We start from the raw sequence: 12,621 nt of genomic DNA, 5'->3' as shown, positions 1-12,621 counted from the left end.
GGTGCTACAGAAGAATGCTGAAGATTAGATGGGTAGATCACATAACTAATGAGGAGGTATTGAATAGAATTGGGAAGGAGTTTGTGGCACAACTTGACTAGAAGAAGGGATCGGTTGGTAGCACATGTTCTGAGGCATCAACGGATCACCAATTTAGTATTGGGAGGCAGCGTGGAGGGTAAAAATTGTAGAGGGAGACCAAAAGATGAATACACTAAGCAGATTCAGAAGGATGTAGGTTGCAGTAGGTACTGGGAGATGAAGTAGCTTGCACAGGATAAGAGTAGCATGGAAAGCTGCATCAAATCAGTCTGAGGACTGAAGACCACAACAACAACAACAAACCTAACTAACCTAGTGACATCACACACATCCATGCCTGAGGCAGGTTTCTAACCTGCGACCGTAGCAGCGACGTGGTTCCGGACTGAAGCGCCTAGAACTGCTCGACCACAGCAGCCGGCTCCGTTTCATTATAAAATTGGTTCGCAATCTCGACAAATATTTTAGAAATCGTTATTATACACATGGACGTGCAGTGAATTAGTTAGTTGTGTATATATCAGGGACAGTCAAATGGTAACGAGACAGATGGAGGAATTGGACTTTTATTATTTCAGAAGTAATCGCCATAACTTTAGTCGATTTATCCTACTAGGTGACAAGACAACCAGTGCTCTCATGGACATAATGTTTGCCATTCCCTGCGGAACCATTATTGTAGCGACACATGCACTTCTTCGTCGGAAGCAAACGAAGGCAGCGAATGTCTTTCTTCAGGGCTCAAAAGATACAGAAATCGCATGGGGAGGGATCGGGAGTGTATGGAAGACATATAAGGACTTCCCAGCAAAACTTCTGCAGCGTAGTCGAAACAACAGCGCCGCCAGCTCTGGGAAACTCATGATCACCATTTCCTTTAACTGCAGATGCCCGCTGCTAATTGACTTTGAGAAACACGACGCCACAATTAACCCACAGTGCACGTGAACACTTTACTAAAATAGAAGTGCGCCATCAAGTCGAAACGCCCAGTAATGTTGGCAGACGGCTTCTCTCTGTTGCAGGATAAAGCCTGCCCAACTGTACCCAGGGTTGTATCGGCTACGCTGCTCAAGTTACGCTGGAAACTTTTACGCATCTTCCATATAGTCCCGTTCTCTCCACATGCGATTTCCAATTTTTGAGTCCTGAAGAAAGACATTAATGGGCGCCGATTTGCTTCGGACGAAGAGGGTCACGCATGGGTACAGTCATGGACTCTATAGGCAACAACCAACATTTTTCCATGGAGGACTGACAGTCTCTCCTAGCAGTGGGACAAATTTATATACTGTTTTGGAGAGCCTCTTATAGTATGAGGGCTGTCCAAAGAGTAAATTCCATGTATCATGGGATGTTGTTGGGGATACGAAACAGTCGCTGGCACCGATTCACGTAGTAGGTCACTGTGGCTATGAGCCGCAATAGCGAGGAAAACAATTGCTTCTCCTTCGTCTGTAATAGATGTTGAAAATGAGCGTCGTATCGGGAAATTCTATATAATGTGAAAATCCATCCTCAGATATGATTTTTAGTGGTGACAAATCTCAGATTTCTTCACATTCAATGCCAAGTTTGTGCTGCATGCGGACTGAAAGTGTTGTCTGAACGTAGTGTGCATCACTGTTATTTATTTAAGAGGGAAAGGACGATTGTTCACAGTGACGAGAAAGTGGCCCTCCGTCGTCATCAGCAGAGTACTGGTACAGGAAATTACGAAAAAATACATGAAAACCTACGTATCTGTGTATTTCAACAGTCAGAATACTTTTTACAAATTGTCCCGAGCGCTCTACATGAGGTTGTAAGTAAACAGTTAGGATAAAAGAAATTCTTTTTTGTTCGCTGGGTTTCAGAATTTACTTCTGAGCACCACAAAACTCAACAGATTACTGCATCTGTTGATTTGTTTTTTCGTTGTCTTGTAGAAGGAAAAAGCCTATGAAACACAATGTAACGGTGACAATACTTGGCTTTCTACTCTAATGCACAGACAAAGTGGCCGTCAGTGATGTGGATCATAGCACATTTCCCAACAAACCAAAACAAGCACTCCAAACGTATCCACCACAGAGTTTATGACTGTCTTGTTTTGTGACGCTAAGGGAATACTGATTAAGGATTTTCTGGGGCGTGGATGGACGATCAATTTTGAGGTCTACTGTGAAATGTTAAAGAAACAGAAAAGAGCAGTTTAAATAAAAAAAGTGTGTCTGCGCTACCTGTGTCGTGTTTTTGCACAACAATGCTCAGCTATGCTCTCCCGTAGGAGGGACTGTTGTGCTATTTCAAAAGAGACGGTCCTGAACGCCCACTCTACAGCCCATACTCGTCTTGCAACACTTGGATCCCAACGTTTTTACACCGACAAAGTTGAAAACTGTTGCGGCCTCCAAGCAAGGACGTAACTAAAGGGGATGGGAGGGGGTCTAGGGGGTCCGGACCCGCTCTGTCACTTAAATAAAGCTGCAGATGACCTAGTTGCCATGCAGTGAAATTAAATAATATTTTGATTTTCAGTTTTACAACGAAAAAGGTATACGCACTGTCGATAGTCAACAAGGCCATCGATACATTTAAATTACTGGTATATCGACAGCACTATCTGCTACCACTCAATTCATACTTTAGCCAAGACCATTATCGTTGGTCTTACTTGATGTCAGTTGTTTTTTTAATCAGTTCACTTTTTACTGCAGTTGAATTAAATGAAAGTGCTGCCATTTTTTGCTTTTGTTCTGTGTGGTGTTACGATAGTGTCTAATTGAAGGTAATTCTGTAACACGAAAGGAAAGGAAAATCAGTTCTGATTGGTCCTCCAGCATTATCATACGTTAAGAATATGTACTCGCTACTGTAATACCCGAATCACCTATTATAGCAGTTTAATATTAGCACTGGAGTCGTTATTTGAAGATTGGTAGAACTTCAGGGTTGCAATGTATCTGACAACATAGTGGAGTGGTAAACATAACTATAAATAACATTAAATTAAAATCAGTGGTTAAAAATAAACTTGCATTTGCCTATGTCGCCCAAAAATCGCGCTGATCAACCAAAGTATCGCTCTGAAGACGTCGGTTGCATTGTTTAAAAAATTTGCTCAAAATTCTATCATTAGTAGCCGAAGTGGCAAAATATCGTCCCACATTGTCAACTGGGCGACACTCATTTACGAAAACCAGTTCCGATACAGAACGACGGGGAGGAGTTGGCTGATAGTGGAAGGGGTATATGATGACAGTACGTTTTATAATTCATTCGTTTATAAAAGATTTTTTCAGCACGTTGCATGTATTCGTCTGAGGCGACTGCGTCCTGCATCTCCATCCTCGTCCTCCATTCCCCCTACCCCCTACCTCTCCTCCAATAACCTGTTCTCCCTCTTCTATCATTATAATAACAAGCGTGTCGGATGTTCTATAATTATCATCAAAGTCTAACGTTTCTAAGTTGTAGAAACAATTGTAAAGATAATTTTTTTTCGTTACTTTTGTAACAGTACCTACCTTCATTTCGGGAATAGTTAATTATTTCTCGGGCAGAGAGTGTTTAATTTTAATGTTAGTTTGGATAGGATTTCGACAATATGCGTAGTTCAATGATGTTTGTTTTGAAAGGCAGCTATCCAACGCCATTTTCTATGTACATTTGCATAAAGATAGCTCACATGTGGAACGGCGATATATCATTTCTTCAAATTCTGCTGCAAGAAAGTTAGTCTACCATGAAATGCCTTATTCGTAATATTCTTGGAGCAATTAGTACATTGGTCATAACTATAACATATTTATAAATAAACATAATATAATCGATAACGTATGTTCCACATCACGGAAGAGTTCATTATCATCAAAGACTGTATAACCATATTATCATAGAAAACTGCCGAATCATTTGTGATGTGGCATACATTTTAAGTCTAGTAGAAATCAGAGCATGAACCAATGTTACGATCCAAAAACTGCAGCTCATGTTATTTGTGTAATCCGTCTTGTTTTATAAATATATTTGCTTACTATAATTTCAAGTTGACTATTGAAATAATCATTTAAAAAGAAGTTCTTGATCACTTGAGGAAATTGAAGAATTTTAATGAAATGAAAGACACGTAATTTGAGATTGAATTGAGGAACTTGATATGGTTTGACGTACTGAAGGAATTCTGACTTGGTTTCAGACATTTCGGAAATTTAAAGACAAGATTGTAGCAGGAGAAAGATAGCTATTCTCAAAAGAAGTTTGCACCTCAGAATTTTATACTTGGGCATGACATATAGATAAGTTTTTATATTATCATTTTGACATCTTACCTGCGCTGATACTTACATTCTGTTGAGGTTGTCTTTCTTCAAGGGCTACTTTCTCACAGATGCGTAGATGTTGTTCATCCTGAACATTATGTTGTCTTCTACGCTGAAGAGCCAAAGAAACTTTTACACCTGCCTAATATCGAGTAGGGCCCCGCGAGCTCGCGAAAGTGCCGCAACACGACGTGGTATGTACTCGACTAATGTCTGAAGTAGTGTTGGAGGGAATTTGACATCACGAATCCTGCAGAGCTCTCCGTAAATTCGTAAGAGTATGAGGGGGTGGAGATCTCTTCTGAACAGCACGTTGCAAGGCATCCCAGATACGCTCAATAATGTTCATGTCTGGGGCGTTAGGTGGCCACCGGAGGTGTTTAAATTCAGAAAAGTGTTCCTATAGCCACTATGTAGCAATTTTGGACATGTGGGGTGTCGCATTGTCATGCTGAAATTGCCCATGTCCGTCGGAATGCACAGTGGAGATAAATGGATGCCGGTGATGAGACAGGATGCTTACTTACGTATTGCGTGTCACAGTCGTATCTAGACATATCAGCGCCCCCATATCACTCGTACTGCACGCGCCCCACACCATCACAGAGCCTCCACCTGCTTTAACAGTCCCCTGCTGGCATGCAGGGTCCATGGCTTCATGAGGTTGTCTCCATACCTGTAGACGTCCATCCGCTTCATACAATTCGAAACGAGACTCGTCCTAAAAGGCGACATGTTTCCAGCATCGGTGTTGACGGGCCCAGACAGGCGTAAAGCTTAGTGTCGTGCAGTCATCAAGGGTACACGAGTGGGTCTTCGGCTCCGAAAGCCCATATCGATTGTGTTTCTTTGAATGGTTCGCACGCTGACACTTGATGATGGCCCAACATTGAAATCTGCAGCAATTTGCGGAATGGTTGGACTTCTGTCAATTTTGAACGATTCTCTTCAGCCGTCTTTGATCCCGTTCTTGCAGGATCTTTTTCCGGCGGCAACGATGTCAGAGATTTGATGTTTTACCGAATCCCTGGTGCTGACTGTACACTCATGAATTGGCTCGTATATAGGCGTTGCCGACCGCAGCGCCGTATTCTGCCTGTTTACATATCTCTGTGTTTGAATACGCCTATACCAGTTTCTTTGACGCTTCAGTGTATATATTCTGTGTAAGGTATGACTAGGTGGTTTTCTACATTTGGTCTCTTGACACGTACTTGGACATTCATTTGACACATATGACATAATTATGCCTATATTCGGTTTTCTGCTTAGCATTTTATAGCTTTGATGTGACGAACAGATATTTTTACATTATCATTTTGCTACATTTACTTATATTGACACTAAGATGTTGCTGATGCTGTCGTTGTGCAAGGACTAATTGCACATCGATGCATATTTCGTTGGTTTTGCATATTTCTGATGTTGTATTTCCTTTTCTACAGATATTTTTGTAGATTAGTAGGTTACTTCAAGACTGTGCAGTTTAATGTAGCATCCAACTGACCAATAAAAATCATGGCATATTTAATTAATGGTTTTGTTGATAAATATTTCATTTGTACAACGTGTAGAGTGGAAATTCTTTATGGTATACTATATATAATTCTACTTTACGTATGTGACGATCGATGTATCTGTTGGTTTTATCAAATGATTACTATAAATTCAGTTGTATAGCATTGTCCTTGATTCTTGTTCTATTTTTAATATGTCTTTGTATTTCGTGGTTGGTAAGTTAATGTTTAAGCATACAGGCCTGAAGTTTGTGCACTGAATCTCCGAAACTGGTAACGATATAATAAATAAAGCCGAAAAGACTGCTCCAGGGGTTTAATTTTATTACGTAAGTGAACGGCTGAAATCCCTCAAACCTTCAGTCTGAAGGTTAGACGTACACAATCATTGAAGATGATCGCAGGTCAAACATGACACGTTTCTCAGGACGATAAAACATTGAAGTATATTATCGTGACAATGATTTTTGTTGCAAGAATGTGGATTCATCAGGGGGACACAGGGTCGACTTCAACTGTAGGAGATCGATGACTTTGGATCTACCAGGCTTTAGAGTACGTCTGACATTTGATGAATTTCGCACATTTCAATGATCGTGTGTAAGTCTACTCCTCCCTGACAGACGTTGAAATTTAGGCTGTTCCCAAAAACAAGAACGAAGACGATGACGAAGCAGGAGAAGAAGTAGAAGAAGAAGAAGAAGGGGAAGCAGAAATAGAGTCAAATTCCATCTATGACTAGAAAATGAGGAAAGCCATTATTGAAAACTTGTACGTTAGTAGAACGGATTATACTATGATGTTCTTTCAGGAATTGGTACGTCCATTTCATTTCATTTTTTACAATAAATAAAAATTAATAAACTTTGTAAAAGAATGAACTTTCTTTTGAGTTTCAGTTTCTTTCTTTCTTTCTTTCTTTCGCTTGTGCCTTTTTCCCGCAATGACGTAGGGTCGGCATGGTTAATCGGAATTGGCGAGGGTAAGTAGCCGGATGCCCTTCCTGCCGTCAACCCGAACCCCCCCAGGACGGAATTAGTGTACCCCAACTGTCTGTGTCTAGTGTAATCCATGGAATTGTGCGAATGTGTTCAGATGTCTGCCAGCCGTGTAACTGAGGCGGGACGTGGAGACCAGCACGGTATTCACCTAGTGGGATGTGGAAAACAGCCTAAAAACCACATCCAGGCTGGCCAGCACACCGGCCTTCGTCGTTAAGCCGCCGGGTGGATTCGATCGGGGCCGGCGCAACAACCCGAGTCCAGGAAGCAGCACATTAGCGCTCTCGGCTAACCTGGTCTTTTGAGTTTCAGTTACTGATTTGTAAAAAAATATTTCTTGATTAGTGAAACTTTCGTGAAATCGAATTCTCAATGAATCGAACTTTAAGTTGTGCCCCACGTACTTTGCATTTTCGAGAGTCGACTGTATTATTCTGAAATCTGAACGGTTATTATTGTAAAGAAGTACAGTAAAGATATAATTTTAAGATTTTTCTAATTATTCTGCTTTAAATTTCCGTTTTTACCCTACCTAAAGTTATTTCCTGTATTTTCTTCTATTTTTCACGTTGCAACCAAAAGTTAAGTCCCATAATACATTCATCCAGAGATGATTCGTGGCACTTCGACTGGGCTCTGCTCTTTCGCTTCGCGCTTTTCTTTTTCTTTCTTTTTTTTGTGGTTTTAGGGCGCACAGCTTCAGTGGTCATTAGCGCCCTGAAGACGTTAAGAATGCACCGCGAGCCACAAGTTTAAAACAACAACTAAAAGGGAAAACACGATAAAAGACAGACTGACAGGCATAGGATTAAAAAACATCATCATCAAATGTCCTTAGTGAGGTTTGTCAAATTGATAAAACGAAGAATACGAGCAGCTGCTCATGGGTCATCCGCTAAAACGGCATCTAAAGTACATGGCAGGTTAAGATCGAGACGCAGCGCGTTAAAATCCGGGCAGGACATTAAAATTTGGCGGACCGTCAGCAATTGCCCACATGGGCAGAACGGCGCCGGCGCAGCCGTCAGCAGATGGCGATGGCTGAACCGGCAGTGTCCAATTCTTAACCGGGCCAAAACTACCTCCTCCCGCCGAGAAGGGCGTGAGGAGGACGTCCAAGCCACGGGAAGAGGTTTCAAGGCCCGAAGCTTGTCGGCTGTAAGGGCAGCCCAATCGGCATGCCACAGCGATAAAATGCGCCGACAAATAACCCTGCTAAAATCTGACGAAGGGACACAACAAGAAGCTGTCCGAGGCTGGAGGACCGCAGCCTTGGCCGCGGCATCTGCAGCTTCGTTCCCAGGGATACCGACATGGCCAGGGACCCACATAAAGCTAACCGGAGAACCGACGTCCACCAGCTGCCGAAGAGAGCGTTGGATCCGGTGCACGAAAGGGTGAACCGGATACGGATCACTGAGGCTCTGGATGGCACTCAGGGAATCGGTGCAGATGACATAAGCAGAATGTCGGTGGCGGCAGATGTAAAGAACAGCCTGGTAGAGGGCAAAGAGCTCAGCTGTGAAAACCGAACAATGGCCATGGAGCCGGTATTTGAAACTTTGTGCCCCGACAATAAAAGAACACCCGACCCCGTCATTGGTCTTAGAGCCATCTGTATAAGTGAAAGTCATATTGATGAACTTCGAACGAAGTTCCACAAAACGGGAGTGGTAGACCGAACCGGGGGTAACCTCTTTTGGAAGCGAGCTGAGGTCAAAGTGAACGCGGACCGGAGCCTGGAGCCAAGGTGGCGTGTGGCTCTCGCCCACTCGAAAGGTTGCAGCGAGTGAAAAATTAAGGTGTTGAAGGACGCGACGAAAGCGAACTCCAGGGGGTAGCAGGGCAGAGACATACAACCCGTATTGACGGTCGAGAGAGTCGTCAAAAAAGGAACGATAAGACGGATGGTCGGGCATTGACAGTAGCCGACAGGCATACCGACAAAGCAGTATATCGCGCCGGTAGGTGAGCGGCAATTCGCCAGCGTCAGCATGAAGACTCTCTACGGGACTAGTATAAAATGCTCCGATCGCAAGTCGTAAACCCCGATGTTGTATGGAGTTGAGGCGGCGTAAGATGGATGGCCGTGCAGAGGAGTATACGAAGCTCCCATAATCCAGCTTGGAGCGGACGATCGACCGATATAGACGAAGTAGGACGGTTCGATCCGCTCCCCACGACATACCACTGAGAACACGGAGGACATTTAAAGAACGGGTACAACGGGCGGCCAAATATGACACATGTAGAGACCAGCTAAGTTTCCTGTCAAATGTAAGGCCTAAAAATTTGGTTGTCTCCACGATTGGGAGAGCAACGGGACCGAGTCGTAAGGACGGTGGGAGAAACTCTTCGTAGCGCCAGAAGTTAATACAGACCGTCTTCTCGGCAGAAAAACGGAAGCCATTGGCGACACTCCAGGAGTAAAGACGGTCAAGAGAACGCTGAAGACAGCGCTCCAGGACACGTGTACACTGCGCGCTGCAATAGATGGTAAAATCGTCCACGAAAAGGGAGCCTGATACATCAGCTGGGAGGCAATCCATTATTGGATTGATCGCGATGGCGAAGAGAGCGACGCTCAAAACTGAGCCCTGTGGCACCCCATTCTCCTGGCGAAAGGTGTCTGACAGGACAGAACCCACACGTACCCTGAACTGTCGATCCATTAAAAAAGATCGAATAAAAAGAGGGAGGCGACCGCGAAGGCCCCATGTATACATAGTGCGGAGAATGCCCGCCCTCCAACAGGTGTCGTAAGCCTTTTCCAAATCAAAGAACACAGCCGCGGTCGGGCGCTTCCGCAAGAAGTTATTCATAATGAAGGTCGACAAGGTAACCAGATGGTCAACAGCAGAGCGGCGCCTACGAAATCCACATTGTACATTGGTAAGTAGGCGTCGAGACTCGAGCAGCCAAACCAATCGAGAGTTAACCATTCGCTCCATCACTTTACAGACACAGCTGGTAAGCGAGATGGGTCGATAACTGGAAGGCAAGTGCTTGTCCTTCCCCGGCTTAGGAATCGGGACAACAATAGACTCGCGCCAGCATGCGGGAACATGTCCCTCAATCCAGATGCGATTGTAAGTACGAAGAAGAAAACCTTTACCCGCAGGAGAAAGGTTCTTCAGCATCTGAATATGAATAGAATCAGGCCCTGGAGCGGAGGACCGTGATCGGCCAAGGGCGTTTTCGAGTTCCCGCATGGTGAATGGGGCATTATAACTTTCACGATTCGAGGAGCGGAAGTTAGGTGGCCTAGCCTCCTCTGCCTGTTTGCGGGGGAGGAAGGCAGGGTGGTAATGAGCGGAGCTCGCAACCTCTGCGAAAAAGCGGCCGAAGGCATTGGAGACATCCTCAGGGGCCACAAGGACGTCATTCGCGACCGTCAAGCCAGAAACTGGTGAGTGGACCTTAGTGCCAGATAGCCGGCGCAGGCTACCCCAGACAACGGAAGAAGGAGTAAAACTGTTGAAAGTGCTTGTGAAAGCAGCCCAGCTGGCTTTCTTGCTTTTTTTAATGATACGACGACACTGAGCACGTAATCGTTTATAATTGATACAATTCGCCACTGTAGGGTGGCGTTTAAAGGTGCGTAAAGCACGTCGACGGGCACGTAAAGCGTCTCTACATGCTGCGGTCCACCAGGGGACCGGTACGCGACATGGAGAAGAAGTAGGGTGAGGGATGGAATATTCAGCAGCAGCGAGAATGACTTCCGTGAGGTGTGCGACCTGATGATCGCAGCTTGTGAAGGTTTTATCCTGAAAGGTCGCCCTGGAAGAGAAGAGCCCCCAGTCTGCCTTGGAGATGGTCCAACTAGAGGAGCACGGAGAGGGGGTATGCTGCAGGAGATGGATAAGACACGGGAAGTGGTCGCACGAATATGTATCAGAAAGGGCATACCACTCAAACCGGTGTGCAAGTTGGGGAGTACATATAGAGAGGTCTAAATGGGAATAGTTGTGAGATGTGTCCGAAAGAAAAGTAGGGGCGCCAGTATTGAGACAGACAAGATTGAGCTGGTTGAAAAGGTCTGCTAACAGGGAGCCCCTCGGGCAGGATGCTGGAGAGCCCCAAAGGGGTTGGTGGGCATTGAAGTCTCCAGTTAACAAAAATGGTGCAGGTAGCTGAGCAATAAGTTGCATCATGTCTGCCCTGGTAACGGCAGATGACGATGGAGTGTAAACGGTACAAATGGAAAATGGAAAAGTGGGGAGAGTAATGCGGATGGCAACTGCCTGCAGGCCGGTGTGCAACGGGATGGGATCGTAGTAATATCATCCCGGACCAGCAACATAACCCCTCCATGAGCTGGGATACCTACCACAGGGGGTAGGTCAAAACGCACAGAGGTGTAGTGTGCCAAGGAAATTTGATCGCATAGGCGTAGCTTCGTTTCCTGGAGGGCTACGACGAGCGGACGGTGCAAGCGGAGCAGCAACTTCAAGTCCTCTCGGTTGGAGCGAATGCTGCGAATATTCCAGTGAATTAGCGCCATCGTAAGAAAAGGAAGATGAAAGAAGGGGTCACCTCGAAGGCCGCTGAGGGCCTGGCATCGAGCGAGCACTGCCGCCGCTATCAGTAGGCGGACAGTCATCGTCCATTGGGTCTATAGGTTCATCGGCCATCTTGGGAGGATGGCCGGGAGGGGGAGCTTCCTCCGCCGGTGAACGGCCAGATGTTCGGCTACCAGCGGTGCGGCCAGGCGAAACGGATGACGGCCTGGGGCGCAACCGCTGGGTGGCGCAGGAGAAGAAATGCGCCGTGGCGGAGAAGGAGAACTGTGCTTCCTATGAGCCTTCTTGGAAGGACGTTTGGTGGAAGTACCGGTCGAAGGCTGGGAGGTCGAGGTACGTAGGAAGTCTGCACGGGATGGTTCCTTCTTGAAGGCCCGTGCATCGGACTTCTGGGTCTTCGTCTTAGCAGAAGCTGATGAAGGGGCTGGTGTCTGTGGGGTGATGGGAGGAAGAGAAGACGTCGACCGCGCGATCTTAGCACTGGCCGAACGGACGACCGTGGTGCTGAAGGTCAGATCGCCTGTCTGGGTTGCCACCTCCCGGGTAGTCCGAGGAGATGCGAGGACAGTACTATATTTCCCCGCTGGGAGCAGCGTGGGCTTCCTACCAGCCAATAGCTTGCGAGCAGCCGAGGTGGACACTTTCTCTTTGACACGAATTTCTTGGATACAGCGTTCTTCCTTATGGACAGGACAGTCGCGAGAGGATGCGGCATGGTCACCCTGACAGTTCACACAACGAGGAGACGGAGGTGGACAGTCACCCTCATGGGCATCCCTGCCACAAGTGTCACATTTAGCCGCATTGGAACAAGACTGTCGAGTGTGATTGAAACGCTGACACTGGTAGCAGCGCGTAGGTGTCGGGACATATGGGCGAACAGAAATAACCTCGTAGCCCGCCTTGATGCGCGATGGCAGCTTAACACTATCGAAGGTCAAGAAAAGTGTCCGGGTCGGTACAAGGTCATTGTTGACCTTTTTCATGACCCTATGGACAGCCGTCACGCCCTGCTCAGCGAGGAAAGATTGAATCTCCTCGTCAGTCAATCTGTCGAGAGAGCTAGTATAGACTACACCACGAGACGAATTCAAAGTTCGGTGGGCCTCCACCCGGACAGGGAACGTGTACAGGAGTGTGGCCCGAAGCAGTTTTTGTGCCTGAAAGGCGCTCTCAGTTTCTAGTAATAAGGTACCGTTACGCAACCTGGTACAAGATTTGACAGATCCGG

At 45.9% G+C, this 12,621-nt stretch overlaps 1 protein-coding gene across 1 annotated transcript in view; it reads left to right on the top strand.

Moving 5' to 3' along the window:
• LOC126176594 (homeobox protein Nkx-2.5-like) overlaps nucleotides 1-12,621 on the top strand; it is a 122,603-nt gene that overhangs the window by 79,431 nt on the left and 30,551 nt on the right. The gene's annotated exons all lie outside the window — the stretch shown is intronic.

The sequence above is a fragment of the Schistocerca cancellata genome, chromosome 3 (assembly GCF_023864275.1).
Source record: "Schistocerca cancellata isolate TAMUIC-IGC-003103 chromosome 3, iqSchCanc2.1, whole genome shotgun sequence".
Taxonomy (NCBI): Eukaryota; Metazoa; Arthropoda; class Insecta; order Orthoptera; family Acrididae; genus Schistocerca; species Schistocerca cancellata.
Note: the sequence above shows the minus strand (reverse complement) of the source record. Positions and strands in the feature narration are given on the sequence as shown.